Source organism: Oryzias melastigma, linkage group LG11 (assembly GCF_002922805.2).
Source record: "Oryzias melastigma strain HK-1 linkage group LG11, ASM292280v2, whole genome shotgun sequence".
Classification (NCBI taxonomy): Eukaryota; Metazoa; Chordata; class Actinopteri; order Beloniformes; family Adrianichthyidae; genus Oryzias; species Oryzias melastigma.
Genome location: NC_050522.1, coordinates 6,797,420 through 6,816,923, shown reverse-complemented (window position 1 = coordinate 6,816,923; position 19,504 = coordinate 6,797,420). Strand labels below are relative to the sequence as shown.

The window sequence follows — 19,504 nt, the reverse complement described above, 5'->3', positions numbered from 1 at the left end:
CCCACCAATAAGGGCAGTTGTGACTATGACATTAGTTTAACCATAAACTGCACTCTTGATGTTAGGTCTTATCTTGCACCTTTTTTCTAAATTATTATATAAAACCATATTTGCCAGCAAAAATAGATGATCCTACCTTTTTTTTTTTATTACTTCTTAAGCTATAGCACATCATGTTCTTATTCTGCTCCAAAGTATTTGGACAGATGTATTGAGAAGCTTGAATCTTGGCTGACTCAAACACAGCAAACTATCCCAACAGAGTGAAAGTAAAAAATAAAATGAAGTAACTTCTTTGCCCGATAGCTAGTATTTCAAGTTTGGTGATTTGTGTTGGATATCTGTTCTTTACTCTTCTCTAGAAAAATAACACTATTTGCAGGTCCTACACTGTGATCTAGTCAGTATTTCTAAACCTTTGCTAAAAATCATAGAACACTCCAGAAGAGTATGAACACAAACATTTATTTGTCTTTCAATTTTCATAAGTATATAACAATAAGAAAAAAGAAAACTAAAGAGATGAGTGCAATGTTAGTATGAAGCAGATATATCTGACAAAATATGGTTTTGTCAACTTCTTGGTCTTCCAGGCATGAATTCAAGAAAATAGAGCCAATCAGGAGAGTTAAGGCAGGTGAGCTTGACAGGAATGTGCTGATTGAAAACAGCTGTGCCTCCCTCTTAGAGCTCCTACGGTGAACTTGATGGAGGACAGAACCTCAGCAGGTGAGTGGCATTGTTGGACAGCAGTTTTTCTGATCACTGATGCCGGGCTTCTAGAAAACAAACGAATCAGGAGCGGCTCCTTTTACTTAAAAATCTCCTCTTCTGTGTGTGTTTCCTCCAAGTTTAAAACCTTTACCGGGTTCGTTTACTTTGATCCCATCCACACAGGCTGTGGTGCTGTCTTCTGTAGTCCAGCGCAGTACACAAGTTCCAGGAAACAGAAATGAGATCTGACTCGCCCAATGAAAAAAGAAGGCAAAACCAGCAAATGTGTTTTACAGCCTGATTGGCAACTAGAAGGGAAGAAGTAAACATAGCCACGATGAAGAGCAAAGACAAACAACGGACTGGTGAGGCTGTGAAACTGATAAGTGGAATAGTGAATCCAGTGAAGCATGATCAGCACAAAGCTGATGAAATGAGCAGTGAGAAAACAGCAAATGGTGTCAAAACAAGGCGAGGAATAAAATTACTAAGATGGTTTGAAGTGTTTTTCCATTTCACTTAAAACTGCACAGTCAAGGCTTGGCGTGAAGTCACACTCCAACTGTATGTGTTCTATTGTAAATTCATCCCAGGTGGTCTTACTGAATTCAAAAAGCTTGTGTGGTTTAACCCTTGTGCTTTCTTATGGGGTCCAGATGACCCCACCCTTATATTGATGTGTGATCCCTCCCATGACAAAGGTGGACAGGATTTTATCTGCTACAGACACCAGTTAAGATATAAAATTAAAAAAAAAAAAAGTCTAATGGGGTCAAAATGACCCCACTTTTAATGTTTACATGCCTGGTAGCACAAGGGCTATGACATATCTTCTGCAGAGCAGCAGGAGGTCATTAGAAATTCACCTTGGGGTCGTGGGAACTTTAGACTCGGCTAATTTCCCAGCATCCTTTTTGTCAGCGCTCTCTCTCGCTAACTTATAGCACATCAAAAGCACAATCTAACATCAGCATAGCAAAAAAAGATGAAAACAGCGAGCAAAATCAGAGGTATGGATGTACAGCTTTGAGCCAAATGCCGTCTCAGACAATGAATGTGAAGACGTTAATGGAGCGAAGCAGGGAGACTTTGGTTGCTGTGTCACAGACCAAAGCTTTTTCAAACAGCGAGTTTTCATCTAATCCTAATTCAACACAATTCAAGTACAGAAACACTCAGATATGCAGTTTAAGTATCAAATTATTTTAAATATGTCCTCCACATGAGGAAAATGCTTGTTAAAAAAGCCCAAAACATGATTTTCATTGTAGTGGGTCTTGAAACGTGGCCAGTTGAGCATTACCTTACATGATGTGTCCATGTTAAAGCTTTATTGTTTTTAGGGGGACTCCACTTTGGATGACAATATTTGAAATTTACTTTAGATAAAACAGCTGATTTCTTTAACCTTCAACTATTATGCAACTCTTCAACCGTGTATGCAATTGATGTATTTCTTGCGGAAATAATCAGTTTTTTACAGTAGTAAAATAAAGGTTGTACGAATTTGACGAAAAACAGAAAAGCAGCTTTAACCCAATACAGCTGCTTTTCTCTGTGAGCGAATTGGCTAATTCAAATGGATTGCATGAACAGTCAAAGGGAATCCAAATTCTTCCACTCTGAACAGAGTTTTAGAAAAATAAAGGCCGAATTCCCACTCTAATCCATAACTAGTGAAAAACTATAAAGCGCAGGACTATCTAGTACCCTGGATTTTAAAAGCAATTTGTACACCGCGCTCACTACTTTTCTTCCTTTTTTTAAAACGCAGGATAGGATGTCAATGGCTTCACAAAGTGAAAATCTAATTAATACGAACATTTCATAACATCTATTTGTAAATCCACTGTGTTCTGATGAGGAAAATGTTGATGGTTTATTAAAAAGGTAAATTTTAACAAATTTTTTTCACAAAAATTGTTCGACCGCAATGCATTGTGGTCTTTATTTGCTAATGTAGTGAGTGTCGATGGATGCTAGTTTTTCCACATAGACTTCTGGGAAATTACGACAGCAATCGATTTTGGAATTGTAGATTCAGACAACACTAGAAAATGGCAAACACACTATAATGAAAAGTAGTGAAGGAATGAGGACATAGAGTCTTTAAATTTGGACGTCGCTACCAAACGATGATGTCATCAATAGTGCCGGTCATCTACGTTAGCACATAGCTAGCATAACAATATCAATTCTAAAAATTATAAAAGTCATTACCTTCATTTAAATGTAAATTTCTGTACATCAGAGCAAACCCAAATGAAGGAAAGCACTTCTCCTCCGCGGAATGGCACAACATGTAACATCCTCGTGGCAGAGGATACAGAGCCCTCCGCTGCTATGAATACCCTTAAAAAAAAATAATTCAGATACCACTACTACTACAAATGTCCCAAAAATTGGAAGGGTTGGGAGAAACCTTACAGGTAGGGGAATAATTTAGATTCGTCCTTACACTGTCAGTATTATTTAGTGGTGGCCTGCGACAGCTTCAGTGTTGACTGATCATCTGTATTGTACATATCTGAAAATGACACCTGAGGCATCTACATAAACAGATGATTACATTCAGGTTCTTGAGCAGTAACATACGGTTATGACAAATAATTGGAACTTTTACTTTGAATGTTGTTTTTTAATAGCTTTGTCTCTTTTTTTTTCTTCTTTGTCTGATGTTCTTTTTACTTTATTCTGAGCATCATTATCAATCTAAAAAGCTTTAAGATAGTCCAGGGGTCTGCAACCTGAGGCTGTGTGGCCACATGTGGCTCCTTTAGCCCTTTATTGTCGGTCTTTGGCTTTAAAGAAAAATGTTAAGAAATTGTACCAATAATAGTTTTGTAAATTGGTTTGGTTGTTAAGTTTTTATTTAAAAAAACTGAGAAAAATGATTATATCAGCCTAGTTTAAATGTATATTCTTGTTTTTTGCTGTGCGACAATGTATAGTTGCTCTGCAGAAAAAAAATATATAATTGCATTTATATGTGTACATAAAGGTTGGATTCTACACCTATGATGAAGATGTAGAAGTCATGACAGAAAAGACAACATTTCACTTGGCTTTGCCTGCATTTTTAATTTATGTTAGCAGAAGCTGGAGGATTGACACAGGAGGATGGATTTAATTGTGATAGGAACTGGTATGAGCTGCTCTCAAATACATTTCGGCTATAAAAACATACTCATTAAAAACAGTGAAGAGGTTCTTTGTGGTTGTCGTTGGGTTTTGGTTAATACTAAACTGGACCAGAGGATTCTTTTGGCATAATTGGTTGTAGACCCCCGATTTAGAATACAACAATATAATTTACACAAATTGCTCTTAGTTTATTTAGAGTTAACATGTTACTTAAGATGATTAAAAACCATATATTTAATAAATTGGAATTAAATGTTTCCCCGCACTGCGTAGTGAAACAGAAAAGTCTACCCCCCAAAGACCCGGCTAAATCCCTCTCACCTCTATTCCCTTTTGTTATTGTCAAAATGATGGAAATCACAGCAATTCCTAAGTGAGTGCAGCTTTATAATGGTGATGGGTGTTTTCTGCTGGCACGAAATTGCTAACTTATCTCCTGGAGGCCAAGATCAACCGTCATCACCACTGTCATGGAAGGCTTTATTCATTGCTTCCCTCTGCCCACCCTTTGGTGATGGAGTGCAACGCAGGCTCATATTTTATGGATTGTAATTAAGATCAATTTTGGCAAGGAGAGTGGTTACAGGTGTATATCTCCGTCATCACAAACAACGCTTTCTCTTTTACATTTTCTCAGTTCTCACCTACGTGTGGCTGCTTAGACACAACAGCATTCATTTAATAAATCTAAAACAACTTTAAACTACTTTCCAAGTCTAATCCTGGCATACAGCAAATGAAAATGACAGAGGAAACGCAGCTTTAAGGCTTTAGAAAGCATTGCCAGCGATGTAGGGAAATATGAAAATCCCAAGCAATAATTCCAGTGTGCAAACACGGAGAGAAAACAGCACTCATATAATCATTTACACCTCATAACTTTAAGCTAGTAGGGCAAGTATGATTCCATTGTGAAGACAATACAAAATCCAAAAACAGTTGCCTCGTTTTGGTGGGACAAAAGCCTTGTGATTTATGGCTAAACAAGTACCAAAAACAATAGGGGTGGGTGACTTCATTAATCATGCACAACCTGTAAACACTCGTTTAACTCCAGTGGGGTCGCCCTTGAGAGGTCTGAGTCATCAAATTGTATCTAGACAAAATAAACCCTAATACGTGCTGCAGAGCTGCACTCAGAACAAGGAATGGCTAAAGATTGAAAAAGCTGGTGGCGTGGGTGCTTAATGGTGGTTCCCGCCCTCTTAACTGATCGCTGATAGGCTGGCAAAGCTGTTGTCAACATTAAAAGAAAATCATGTTTAAAAAAATCCTTTATTTAGGTCAAATATATTAATTTAAAGAAAGATTATTTTTTAAGTATTATATGTATATGTATATATGGGCTGGGTGGCTCAGTGGGCCAGATGAAGGGCTGATCTGCAGGAGCCCTGGGTTTGATTCCCAGGGTTGTCCACTGATCTCCACCCAGATTGGGTCCTTAGGTAAGACCCTTGATGCTGCTGCCTAACTGGGTCCCTGTGCCCCTCAAGTACAGGGTTGTGTCAGGAAGGGCATCCGGCATAAAAACTCTGCCAAATCACTGATGTGAAACAGTGGGTGCTGTTACGCCGTGGCGACCCCGAAAGGGATAAGCCGAAAGTGAACTACTACATATATGTATGTATATATAGAGAGAGAGAGAGAGAGAGAGAGAGAGAGAGAGAGAGAGAGAGAGAGAGAGAGAGAGAGAGAGAGAGAGAGAGAGAAAGAGAGAACAAATAATACAAATACAATATTTTTGAAACGTAGCTTTCCTATCCATGCTGTGCTCAGTAGATGAATAGTTCATAAGAAAAAGGTAGTTTAAACCCAAACTAAACATTGGACCCAATGCCTTTCCTATTTAAAACCCAGAATTAAACTGGATTGGTGGTTAATCCATGATTAATCCATGATTGGGAAATGTTTCCCAAATGCAGCAGTGAGTCCACCTCACTGCTCTCCCAGGAACAAATATTCCAAATTCAGGTGTGTGAAAACCGACGGGAACAAACTTTAAACTTTTACAGCAGCATAAAATGTGCTCATTAAAACAAATGAGTCAGTTAGACTATATTTTAGCATCATATTAAAGCTTTTTAAGCTCCTCTTCAGTGCGAGGATAGAGCAGTCTTTGTACTGCAGCTCCGCTTGTCCAAAATGGTCTTTATGTAATCTTCCCTGTGGGTATTTCACCTGAGTTTTATGGTGGCTCTAAAACATCTCCTTGTTTGTGTCTCCACAAGAACAGAGAGGAGAACGCTACGGGAAGAAGGGCTTTGACACTGAATAAGTGCTGTAGGGCCAGAATTCCTCCTTTATATTGATTTCTAGGACTAAATGATGGGACTGAACAACAAAAGCTTGAATTATCAAGTCAACGTGCAAACACGTCAAAAACAGTGGCTTTAGAACAGGAATGAGGATGATAGGATGATGAAGGTGACCTTTTAATTTCTTTTAGGACTTGAAGACAAAACATGACCTTTTATATCTTTTATAGTTCACAGAGAAATGGACTTTGGCATTTTCTGAAGTTTCATCAAAGTGCAGTTTCTTGTCTTAATATCTTAAAGTGTACTTCTTTCAAGGCTGGCTTGAGTTCTCTTCCATTTTACCGACCAGGAAATTTCCTTTTTATTTATTTATTTTTTTTCCAATAAAATTACCTAAAACAAATGCTCCTGGGAAAGAACAACCTCTAAATGTTTGTCTTACTGATTTGGAAGGAATAAGCTTCAGATTTTTCATAGAACGTTATAGAGAGATAATCATGTTGTTGGATAAATCCAGAAGGAAATTTTTATGATGTGACTGATTATGAATAAATAATTAAGTATTTTTAATTGAATTAAAAATCGAGCAGAATTACTTTTCCTTAAACATGTACATTTTTGTGTAACCTATTTTTTAAATGTTGAAATGATGACATTTATAGACCCACTTCAATGAAAATGTTGTTTTTGGTGCATTTAACATGTTGTCATAGCGTATTTCTGATGATGGGCATGCAGTATATATATATATATATATATATAAAAAGTTAAAAATTATATTTTTAAGTATTTCTTTACTCAAAAGAAATACTGCCCCTGCGACAGGCTGGCAGCCTCTCCAGGGTGTACCCTGCCTTCGCCTACGAGTGACCTGTGCACACCGGACGCGGAAGTGCGGGCGGAGTGCGAGCAATATCTGCCCACCCTCCAGTTCACACCATACAGGCATTTTGCCGTGATGGTGGACAGGCGGTTATTTAGAGTCCCCCCCCCCCCCCCCCCCNATCATCAGAAACCCAAAACAACACCCTCGTCTCGCTCCACAGTCTGCCCACTATGATCATTTTTGTCTATTGAGTGTTTATTTTCATCTCTACAGTCTGTGTAGATGCAAAAACATAAACACATTTGTCAACTACTGTATTTTCTTGTGAAAAATTGATTATATTTTGAAAACTGACCGGATTTTCTCATGTGTCTTGGTGTAACTTCCTGCCAGGATTGACATGGATCACTTGTTGCCTTTGCTGCCACAAACGATTAATTTAATAGTCGACTAATCACTGATTATTTTTTACAATTGGTCGACTAGGGCGCAAACTGGACGTAAAGCGCACATTTTCACCATCATTAGCTTTAAGCTAATATTTCTGAGTATTTTTCCTTTTAAATCTGTCAATCAAAGTGTCTTGGACAGACTCTGTTTGAATGAATGATCTTCTTTCCATCAACAGCTCTGCTGCAAATGCACTAAACCCTCATCTGTTCCTAGTGTCTAGTTCAGGTTCTGGAGAAGAGAAGATGGTATCTTCACATTGACTGCAGTCAAATGAGCCGCCGTTCACATTTCTGTGGTCAAATCAGCATCACTGGATTTTTGGTGTGAGTTTCATCCAATACTTACGGTAGCAGGACTGAGAACACTGGGGGCTCATTTGACTACAGTTATAAAGGATTTTAATCCACAGGCCTCCTCAGAGGAGATTTTGGAAACAGAGGCTTCAGATGAAAATGAAAAATGGCTTTTAAAGACATTTAGGTTATGGGATTTTTGGTTCACTTTTCAATTTTTAACACGATCAACGCAATTCCAGTAGATTCCGAAGGAGAAAAGCGATTTGCTTGAAAAGTTACGGTAAATCAAAGTACATAAACACTGGAGCTGCGGTCCTAAAGGGTTAAGCTGGCCAAAATAAATCTTCTGCACTGCTGGATGATTAAGCTGCTTATTTGTCTTCTAGGAATGTATACGAGGGGATGGCGGCGCATCCATGGACTGCTATTGATGCTGTACTTGTGAGTAGAAAACAGACTAATGTTTTATAATGACATTTGGCCTAAAAGGTTATCCCTCACTGATGGAAAGATGAATCTGTGATTGACTATTCTTCAATATCACTTTTGGAAGTTTGACATATATGCAGCTTTTTTATGTTAAAAACCATGTGGATCATCACAAAGTCTTACTTCTTGCCAATAGCAAGGTGAGCTTAATATATCTTTTTTTTCTCTCTTTTCACCCCTTCTTTAACTTGTTTGGTCTACAGTCAGTCATGATGGATGGGGCACCAAAGTGTGGTCTGCTTTGGGCTTCAGCTCCTTTTAAATGTATGGGTATGGGGGGGAATGGAGAGATGGAAGAGATGAAGAGAGCAGGCGAGACATAAAAGGAAAATGGCTGAAATGAGGTGATGGATGTCTATGAAAAGAATAAAAAAAAGAAAGACCTGGAAGGACTGTGATGACCGCACAGAAGCCATACTGTAGGTGTGCAGAGAGACGGTCTGTGATCTGTCTTTGTCAGGTCCAATAAAAGGATTCTCTCCTTCTTATAATTCTGAAATTAATTACTGCAGCTGAGAGTTGTGAAAATATGAGGGAAAAGCACCACTATGTCTTATCATGCACGCTAGAGTGCTTGACAATGATTTATAGCATGCATAAAACATGGTTCATCTATGATGACTTTGTTGAACCTCCATCATGAGTCTACCTAATGCTACATATTCAGAAAAAAAGTAATAAGAAGGAGGAAGAGAGGGCTCGTAACGACAAGAAGCTTCAGAAATGTTGTAATAATGCAGCTACAGATTGATGTGATTGTTTCACAAGTTTTTCCATTACATTCACTGTTGCAGAAAAATTACAAAAATGTAACAAATATGGCCACCAGAGCATACCCACTGATAGAACGACAAAGAATCTGAACACATGTGCACAAATTGTGTACATTAATTTGAAATAATTTAACTATTTTTGGAAAAATTGCTTTAAAATTCCAGTTTAATGTTGGAAATGGTGAAATTTTATTTATGATCAAGATTAAATGGATCTGAATTATTTAAAATATAAGTTAATCTTTTTTTAGCAAAACATGAAAAAAGTAAAAGTAGGCCATTGTCCTCATGCTAACTGATCAAGTCTGGATTTAAATTCATAAGTGACTTGACAAGTTTTATTTTTTAATAAATAATGAGTTCAGTTATTCATTTGTAATCTCAAATATGTATTTGGTCATTGATGTAAGCTTGAGATATTTTGTCTGTCCTTCTCTAGAGATTTCTTTTGCACCTTGGAATCTGTTGTGTGTGGAGGAGTCATAAAAAGTCTTTATTTCTCTTCTTTCAGAAAAAAATTCTCCACATTTGTAATCAGCGTCTATCAAATAGTCAATAAGCTGCTCTGTAGGGTTCATATGTTTGTAAATCTGAGTGATGACGTCAGTGCTTCACCAGCCGTGAACCTCACCGTACGTCACTGGTGTGAATGGAAGTGTGTGGCCCTGCAACTGACTGGTAAAATGTACAGGGTGTACCCTGCCTTCATCCATTAGTAGCTTGGATAGGCTCCAGCAACCTCATGACTCCAAAAGGGATTCAGTAGGTTTGGAAGATGGATGAATGGATTGATTTACCATGCATTGTCATAGGCAGTGACTCACAATTAAAAAGTCAACTTGAACATAAAGCATCACATTAAACATTGTGATTTCCTTCAATGTGGCGTAGTTGACTTTTATTTATTCATTTTTTAAAGTATTACAGAGCTAGCAATCGTTTTTCTTTTTTTTTTTTTGAAGATTGTGCATAGGCCTGTTCAGACTGTACCTTGCTTTTGCCTAACAGTAGCTGGGATAGGCCCCAGCAACCCTGTGACCTCAAAAGGTATTCAGTTGGTTTGATGGATGGATGGATGGATAGATGGATGGACTGACCATGCATTCTTATATGCAGGAACTCAAATAAAACATTAATTTGAATATAAAGCATCACATTAAACATTTTTGGGTTTTTTTTAATGCAGTGTAATCGAAATTTGCAATATTTTTGGCTAAAATTTTACACACCTATAGAGCTAGTATAAAAAAATAAAAACAAAAAAAGAAAGAAAAAGAAGGTTGTGCATAGACCCGGGAAAAATGTAGGGACTCGTTCAGTTACTTTTTGTCCAAAAGTAACTGGAATAGGCTCCAGCAACCTCGTGACCAGATTCAGTTCGTTTGGTGGATGGATGGATGTGGATACTGTGCAAACATTTTTACTTTCCAAATAGATATTTTTTTTTTGCATTCTCTCTTTTTGTGATGATCTAAAATGGCCTGATGGACATACTTTAATTCTTAATGTATATGATAAAAACGATGGATATAGATAACAATCTCAGACACAAACTGGATAAAAGGGTTCAAACTATTGTAGGTAAAGGCTCTTCCATGGAAAAGAAAAGCAACTGAAACGTGGAAAAAAGGAGACAATATTAGGAGAGATAGAGAAGGGGAATGAATGGGCCAGCCAGAGGGGAGTTTTGTACCCAGGAAAACTATCATAATTGTCACATTTGATCAAGAAGGAACTCCAGTTAGCTTCATGGACCACTGCTTTTTTTTCTACCTCACACCCTTCAGCGAATTCAGCTGAGTGAGCACAAGACAAACAAATAAAAAATAAGTGTGTGCACCCTCAAATTTATGCTGACACTCATGCACACATGCATGTGCAACCATACCCTTAATCGCACATTTACACATTCAAGAGTTTGTAGCTCTGAAATGTTTTATTCAGATTTTCCGTGCTTGGATTTACCTCGGCGGGGCATCCCTGAAGCAAAACCCTGTTCTTTCCTCATCTGAAATGTAAACAGGCAAGAAGGGATTATTGAATTGTGGCTCTGGAAAGTGAGGCGGTGTGAAAACTTTACGGTTTCCGTGTTAGCTCTAATCGATGCTGCTGCACAGGGAAGCTTTCTCTGGGAGAGAATGAACCCCCAGATGAAACTAATAAGTATGAGCGCTCAAACAGCTGATGCTTCACAGACTGCACGGCGGCTCTGCAGGGAAAACTCGCAATTTCAACTAGAATACCGGTTTGAAGAAACATCTGTTGATGACTGAATTATCCCATATGCATGAGTTAAGTGGAAAGAACATCTATAACAATCTGGATTTTTTTTTCTTTTGATTGGTTTGGAAAGTGCAGAAATGTGCAGAAATACAGCTTGTATGATGTTGATTCAGCCAGCTTTAAATTGTACCTCTGCTTCTCCTTCTCTTAGTGTTCGTGCATCAATATCCCCTCTGGCCATGGCAGATGTCAGCTGAGTGAGGTCAAAAGGTCCCATTTACTTGTGCTGATGTGTACACGGTACATGTACTCCACACACTTCCTTCGATGATGGAAAGCTTGACCCAACTTCCCCTTAAATCCACAAGACAGGCCACTCACTGGCTGTAAAAGCCAGAATACTGCCAAGGAATTCTGACATGTGGTAAATTATTTGAGGAATAAATGTGACAAAAGAGGGACGAAAATAACAGGGCCAGCCGCTGGTTTGTAAGCAGAGGATTTCCTGAATGATTTCTGTTGTTCATGATATTCTGGATGTATGAATTGTGTTTCCTTGTCTTCTATTCAGTGATACTTCCTGAAAGATCTTTTGTATTTAACATGCATGCTGATGAAAACACACTCTTGATGTGCTAATACTCTTTAAAGTATGTGTTTTTAATATATGTTGCATCAAAGGGACATTCTCATTTATATCGAGACTTCAGGTCCCTTTAGGAAATTAGGATAAAATTTGGCATAAACATTCTATTCTTTGCCCTGCGACAGACTGGTGACCTGTCCAGGGTGAACCCCGCCTTCGCCCTTCAGTAGCCGGGATAGGCTCCGGCACCCCCGCGACCCCGAAAGGGAAGAAGCGGTCAAGAAAATGGATGGATGGATTCTATTCTTTGAGACTGTCACAAAAGTCTTCTTTGAAAAAAAAAATGCTTTCTGTTGAGAAGAGTCATGACATTTTGGAACAGTTGGTGCATATGCAGTTGGTGCAAGAGCTCCTCTGTGGCCAGGATCTGGGAGTGGATGAGATCCGCCCTGAGTACCCCTTTTCAAGAACTACCGGAGGGTGTGTTCAAGCTACTGGGGAATCACAGCCCTCAGCCTTCCTGGGAAAGTCTATGCCAGGGTACTATCGTCCGATAGTCGAACCTCAGATCCAAGAACAACAGTGCGGTTTCCGTCCTGGTCGTGGAACAGTGGACCAGCTCTACACCCTCTTCAGGGTGCTGGAGAGTTCGTTGGAGTACGCTCATCCAGTCCATATGTGTTTTGTGGATTTGGAGAAGGCGTTCGACCGTGGTCCCCGTGGTGCTCTGGGAGAACAGGGTCTGGGGAGCTTTTCTGAGGGCTGTCCTGTCTCTGTATAACCAGAGCAGGAGCTTGGTTCTCATAGCTGGCAACAAGTCAGACCTGTTCCCGGTTTATGTTGGACTCCGGCAGGGCTGCCCTTTATCACCAGTTCTGTTCATTGTCTTTATGGACAGAATTTCTCCTCTGGGCCCTGGTTTGGGAACCACTGGATTTCATTTATTCTCTTTGCAGATGATGTTGTTCTGTTGGCTTAATCGAGCCAGGACCTCCAGCATGTATTGGAGCGGTTTGCAGCCCAGTGTGAAGTGGCTGCAATGAGGGTCAGCACCGCTAAGTCTGAGGCCATGGTTCTCGACCGGAGACAGGTAGTTTTTCCTCTCTCGGTGGGTGGAGTGCTCCTGCCTCAGGTGGAGGAGTTTAAATATCTTGGGGTCTTGTTCACAAGTGAGGGAAGATCAGAGCGTGAGATCGACAGGTGGATTGGAGCAGCGTCCGCTGTTATGCGGTCGCTGCACCGGTCCGTTGTGGAGAAAAGAGAGCTGAGCCAGAAAGCAAAGCTCTCAATTTACCAGTCGATCTTTGTCAATCTCTCTGGATCATGACCAAAAGAACAAGATCCCAAATACAAGCGGCTGAGCATCCTCCGTATTGTGGCTGGGTGCTTCCTTAGAGATGGGGTGGCAAGCTCAGTCACCAGGGGAGAGCTCGAAGTAGAGTCGCTTCCTCTCCACATTAAGAGGAGCCAGTTGAAGTAGCTCAGGCATCTGCTCTGGATGCCTCCCTGGAGAGGTGTTCCGAACTGGAGAGGTGTTGTGGAAGCCCTAAGGAAGACCCAGAGCACTCTGGAGAGACTATGTCTCTCGGCTGGCCTAGGAATACCCCGGGGTCCCGACAGAGGAGCTGGAGGAAGTGGCCGGGGAGAGGGAAGTCTGGGCATCTTTGCTTAGACTGCTGCCCTCGTTACCCGGTCCCAGATGAGCGGAAGAAGATGGATGGATTGTACATATGTCAATGTCCCTCTGTGCGACAGCTGTTTATGCGACTACTGTGATGAAATCAACTACAATCAGAGTATATATATATATATATATATATATATATATATATATATATATGGGGTGTGTGTGTGTGGGGGGGGGGGGTTGCGTGTGTGTGTGTACTATATATACTGCAAACTTAGAATTCTCTGTTTTAGCTAAAATAGTCAAAAAGCGATGCTTGTTGTCAATAAAAGAAAATATCTGCAGTGACCCTGAAGTGCTAATCACATATTCAAATGCAAAAATATATTAAAGATTATATTAAAGGTCATAATAATGAAAAATTAAGAAAAATTACCACATTTTAAAGTTTGAAATTAAACTTAATTACGAAAAACACAATCCAAAAAAAAGAAATAAAACGGAAAAAAGGAAATGTTTCAGAAAATAAAAGTAATTTCCAGAAGTCAAAATGAAATGTTCAAAAGTGAAACAAATTAGTAACCAGAATAGATAGGAACTATCAGACATCACTGATTGGATGATGACGTTTGTTTATCTTTTTAACAAGTTGCATTTCTGCATGGCATTATCTTTCAGCTGAAGATATTTCTTTAAACTTCTGGCCACACCCACTTTAAAAGTTTGATTGTTCAATCAACTCTTCACCAAAGTTTGGGTAAAACATTATTCTTTCACTCTTCTTCGCACTCAAACCTCATCATCCAATCACCAATGATCCTGCAGCCTACCTTTACCAATTTCTTGTTTTGCTTCAATTTTTATCTCTGTAAATTATTTTGTTTTCCCATTTTTATGTTTTAGTTTCTGGAATGTTGTTGTGATTTCTAAACTATAATGTTTTTATTGTTATTAGTTTTGCTTTTATAATAGTTGTTGTGATCCTTAGTAGGGGTGTGTATTAGCTAGAGTCTGGCAACATGATACGTTTCCCGATACACAACACGTGTCACGATATATCCCTAGACTGTACCAGAACTTTTTTTCAAAACTTTTTTATTAAGAGAATGACTTAAAAAATTCTACCTCAATATTAACATTGATTTAATGATCAAAGCATCACTCATTTAACACAAGCTGGTTCTTGCAATATTTTGTTGTTGTTTTGGTTGCGGTAATGAGATGCTCAAAGAGGCTCAGTGTTCTGTACTGCCAACTAGTGGTTGGAAGTTAGGTAGAAAACAAAAGTAAGCCTTTAAGTACGCTCATGAATAATTAATTAAATCCTGTCTTGTCATCATTTTAAATCAATACAAGTATCACCAAACGAAGAGTCAACATTTCCCTACACTCGTAATATTTTTTATTTTTTGGATTGAGTAATTTGTTAATGTAATTTCCACTTCCGGGTTCCTGTAAACGTCTGAACTCTAAAGTCAAAACCATGGAGAGTTCCACGTATAGAATTCTGATATGTGTTATGCAATTCATATATGAATGAATAAACAAAAACATATTTCTATATATTTCTATATCATTTTTGTGTTTTTTTAAAGTGAATAATTAGAATGTGCTGATGAATATTTAACTTGGTGGAGCTCTCCGTGGTGCTGATCCATCCTCTGATCCTTCTGTATGTGAGCTCCATTCCTAAGCTCCAGCATGCATCTGTGCTTCACTAAAAACATGCCCTTGAAGCTACGCTGAGCCGTCTATTCTGCTGACTTAGCTGCAAGCTATACAAAAGTAAGTATTTATTTTCAGAAAGCAGCAAACACAGAAGGATCATAGGCCATTTACATTATTACCATAAAGCCAAAGTGTCATTTGGCTTGTGTTATAGATGAAAACAGTTCTCTTGTGAACAGCAGTTCCATTATGTCATGTTTGTCTGAGTATAATGTGTTTAATTAAAATCTGAGCCATTTTTCTTGTATTTAAATACTAAATGCGAAGCAACAATTCAGTTTTTGAAGAACACTGAAATGATTAATAGTGACAAGGTTATCTTATCTATGCTAAACATTGCTGTGGTGTTTTATGATACAAAAATGTTAAATTCTTGTGGTATTCTCAGCTGCAGTCTTGCTGGAGCAGCAGCCCCTGATATTTGCATTCCATCCCAGACACTCCATATGTAGAGGAGATGATAGAGAAGGCATTATCTGTTTTGTGCTTTTCATTGGACGAGTTAACCTTATCAAAATCTATTTTCAATTATTCATGAAAAATTATAAATTGCAGGGGGAGATCCCTATCGCTATGTAAGTGAATTAAAGGTGATTTTTTTTTTTTTTTCATCAGCGCTCAAAGGTACAAAAGTGGCTGGAATCGCTTGTTCTGAGCTAATAAATGAGAATATCTGCCGCAGTCATAGGCAGACTGCGTTCTCATCTGCTTTGTTCTCGCATTTGCTTCACATTCAAAGCAGATTAATTTGATTCTGGGCAGAATTTTATCAAGCAAAAAAACAACACATTTCTAAGAAAAAGTCTCTTTTGACATTTTTAGAGGGAAGGGAACCTTGAAATGGAAATAAAATGTGACAACTACACATAAAAGCTACAAGATAACTTTTATTAAAGAGATGTAAACAAAAAGATTTAGTCTTTATATGTGCTTTAATTTTCATAAGATGAAACATATATTTGTCTAAGAAGAGTTTAATTGTATAGAAATTCTCAACGATGCGTCTAATACAACTTTGTAAGACGTGCTGCATATTAGTGACATATTTTTGACATTTCTCTCCTTAAAATCAATGGTTGTTTACATAATCTAAATAATCATACACAAACAGGCAGTGAAATGCAAACAGAATCTCAAAAATATTTTATTAAATATACTTAAAATAAAAAAAAACATTTTTTTACACCTTGTATTATTGTGATGCATCCACTACATATAATTATTTACCACTCTTCAGAATTTTTTGAATTGAACTTTATTCACATCCCAAAGGATACATTCATCTGTTATGGCACCACAAAAAGTCAAAAAGTTGCATTAAAAAACCTCTATGAAATGTACTAAATACATAAATAATTACAAGTTATAAGTTAAAAAATTAATAAAATAACTTTTGTTTTTGTATTTGCGCAAGTTTTGCCTTTTTTAAATAAAAATTGCCTTAATGTTTTTCTTTTTTTTTTTCATATTGTTGTTTTTATAATTTTTGTTTTGTTTTTTAATGTTTGAACACCCTCATTACTTCCACTTTTTAAAAACAAAAACATTTGCTTGCATGGCGTTTCTGCCATTATCAACTAATTCCTCACAAAAAAAAGGGGGGGGGGGGCGCTTTGGACGTAATCGGGTCAGTCCAGAACTCTTTTTTTTCCCCTCTGCCAGGGTTTGTATTATATCCAAAGTCCAGTTTTGCACAGTTCTTCTCAAATGTGGCTGTAGGTCACATGGAAGAAACAATATTAAATGCAGTTTAATTTTCATTTACAATCAAGTTCTTTGCAATTTTCCAAACGAGCTGAATATTTCTATATACTGGACACTGATTCAACTTCACACTTTCACAAGGCCGAGTGTTTGGATCGGTTCTCACCATCTGGATTTTCATGTTCGGTATATCTCTTTAGAGTCAACTCTGATGAAAATATGTGTTTTTGAAGTATTATGACCACAGATTCTCATTCCCAAGTCGTCACCTATCAACGTTTGGTGAAGGACCCTCCACGTCAAAAACTGATGTTTTGGATGCCCCCCAATTTGTCGTTTTTTTAACCTCCAGGTCACAAACTGGTACCAGGAAGTGGACTCCATCTGTACCGAATGCATGTACCAATTCACGCAGATTGGTACCGGACGCATGGTATGGATCCATGTTTCATACCGTTAAGTGGACTGCATCGGTACCGGATGCAGATCCGTTTCTGTACTGGTTCCGGTACCATTCTGGAAGCAGTATGGATCCACTTGCGGTACAAATATGCGTCCGGTACTGATCCACGTTTACTACAGGGATGTGGAGTGCATCGGTTCCAGACGCAGATTGGTATTGGACATGGATTGATACCAGTACCAGACCGGTACTGATGCACGGCTGGCACTGGTATCAATCCACGTCCGGTACCGATCTGCATCCGGTAGCAATGCAGTCCATATCCCAGTATCAAATGTGTACTGTTTAAATGGTTAAAAACCTTACGCAGATTGGTACCGGAACCGGTACTGATGCACATCTGATACCAGCATCAATCCACGTCCAGCACCAATATGCGTGCGGTACCAATGCACTCCACACCCTGTTACAGAACCTGTACCGGAACCAATGTGCGTCAGGGACCAGTACCAATCCAAGTCTAGTGCCAATTTGTGTCCAGTACCTGTGCAGTCCACGTCCCAGTACCAAACATGAATCCGTACCGGAAACACATCAGTACTAGACTTGGACTGGTACTGGCATCTGTGTCTGGTCTCCGTACCCATCTGTGTCCGGTACCAATGCAATCCACGCTCTGGTACCAAATGTGGATCCGTACAGGATGCAGATCGGTACTAGTACCAATATTGGGTTAGGGTACCAGTACCGGCCGTGTCCCAAGGTTTGGTCCGCGTCTGGTACCACGTCCGACAAAATGACCGGACCCCTGATTTAAAAGGAACAGCCAGCAAGTCAAAAAAAGATTGATTGGTGAAACCCAAAAAGTGACTCGGAGGGTTCCGTAACCGTGCATCAATATGTGACAACTTGAGAATGAGGAAATATTGGACATGAACCTGTTCTTGCAGCATTTTTCTCAGGGTGGAGGACATAATTAAAGGGTAACAACCCCTAAATCAACTTTTTTGGGCTGTTGACCTCTATAAATGGGGCTTTAAAAGTCCTTATTGTTGGTCCTTAGCACATTTTTTTGACAATTGAAAATAAACATGCGCAAACTTGCTGCCCCCTATTGGTTAAATTGAGGTATTGCAGCTAAATTTTGTGATTGGTCAAACCATGTACGTCCCACATCATTTCGGTAGTCCAACGTCTTGATCTGCAGCTCCAGTAATGATAACAGTCCTGCCCCCTGACTGGGTTCTCACATTTCATTTGTGGGTGGAGTCAGCCTCCAACTTCCCTGTTTGGTTACCCTTTAAGGAACATTAAGCCTAAAATAGCATTTTTGAGTATTTGTTGATTCAAATCGTTGGGAATCAGTAGCAAATGAAAAATCTTGTGATGTAGAAGTTTGAGTGGACGGGCCACAAGCTCCTTGCTCCACTCCATTCTGATGTATCTACTTAACGGATAGGCAATCCAGGCCTCGAGGGCCACATTCCTGTATGTTTTCCAAGATACTCTTCTCTGGAAACAGCGACCCTCAAGTAATCGATCCCTGATCTACTTGTAGAAGACTAGATTCAGTAGATTTTCAGGCCGCTTTCACGCCGCTTTTCTCCTTCAGAATCTACTGGAATTATGTTGATTGTGTTAACGGGTAAAAACAAAAAATATACCAACACTACTGACTAAAATCTCCACATTAATCGGTTAGCTGTAAAACTTTTGTCGGCTGAACAAGATTTTGGATCCTCAGCGGTCGCCGTGAACACTTGTGGAGCCGCGCTCCTGTGGTTTCTCCTCCACACTTAACATGTCAAAAGAAGCACTTGAGTTGACAAATGTACCGTCACTTTTGTCCTCATCGTTATGCAAATATATGCAGCCTGGCGCCCCAAGTTTAATCAGACCATCAACTGTCTTTGACTGCTCTGAAACGAGTGCCTTATGGAATCCCAATATGAAGCCATGAAATCTTAAGATCTGCTTCAGATAACTGACTTTCTGGATCAGTATATATATTTTGGTGTATAATTTGATGTTTTTTTTTAAAGATATTCCATGAAATAATTGTATAAAATATGAAATGATAATAAATATAACTCTTCAGATTTGTGCTTTCCCTGTTGGCATGAATACATGTTTGCTATTTGTGGAAAAATAAAGTGCAAAGTTGAAATGCCGCGCCTCAAATGTGCAGAATGACCCTTTAAAGATTATGCCACTTTGACATTATGTGCTGTATTTGGAAACTGCGCGGGCTGACGTCACAGGAGGCAGGAAGAGCAAGGA

The 19,504-nt window shown here is 38.9% G+C and overlaps 1 long non-coding RNA gene across 1 annotated transcript; it reads left to right on the top strand.

Moving 5' to 3' along the window:
* The first annotated feature begins 698 nt into the window (after positions 1-698).
* Positions 699-11,817, top strand: LOC118599304. Its single transcript, XR_004948606.1, has 3 exons — positions 699-729; positions 8,078-8,132; positions 11,388-11,817. It is a non-coding gene; the product is annotated as an uncharacterized LOC118599304 (long non-coding RNA).
* The last annotated feature ends 7,687 nt before the right edge of the window (positions 11,818-19,504 follow it).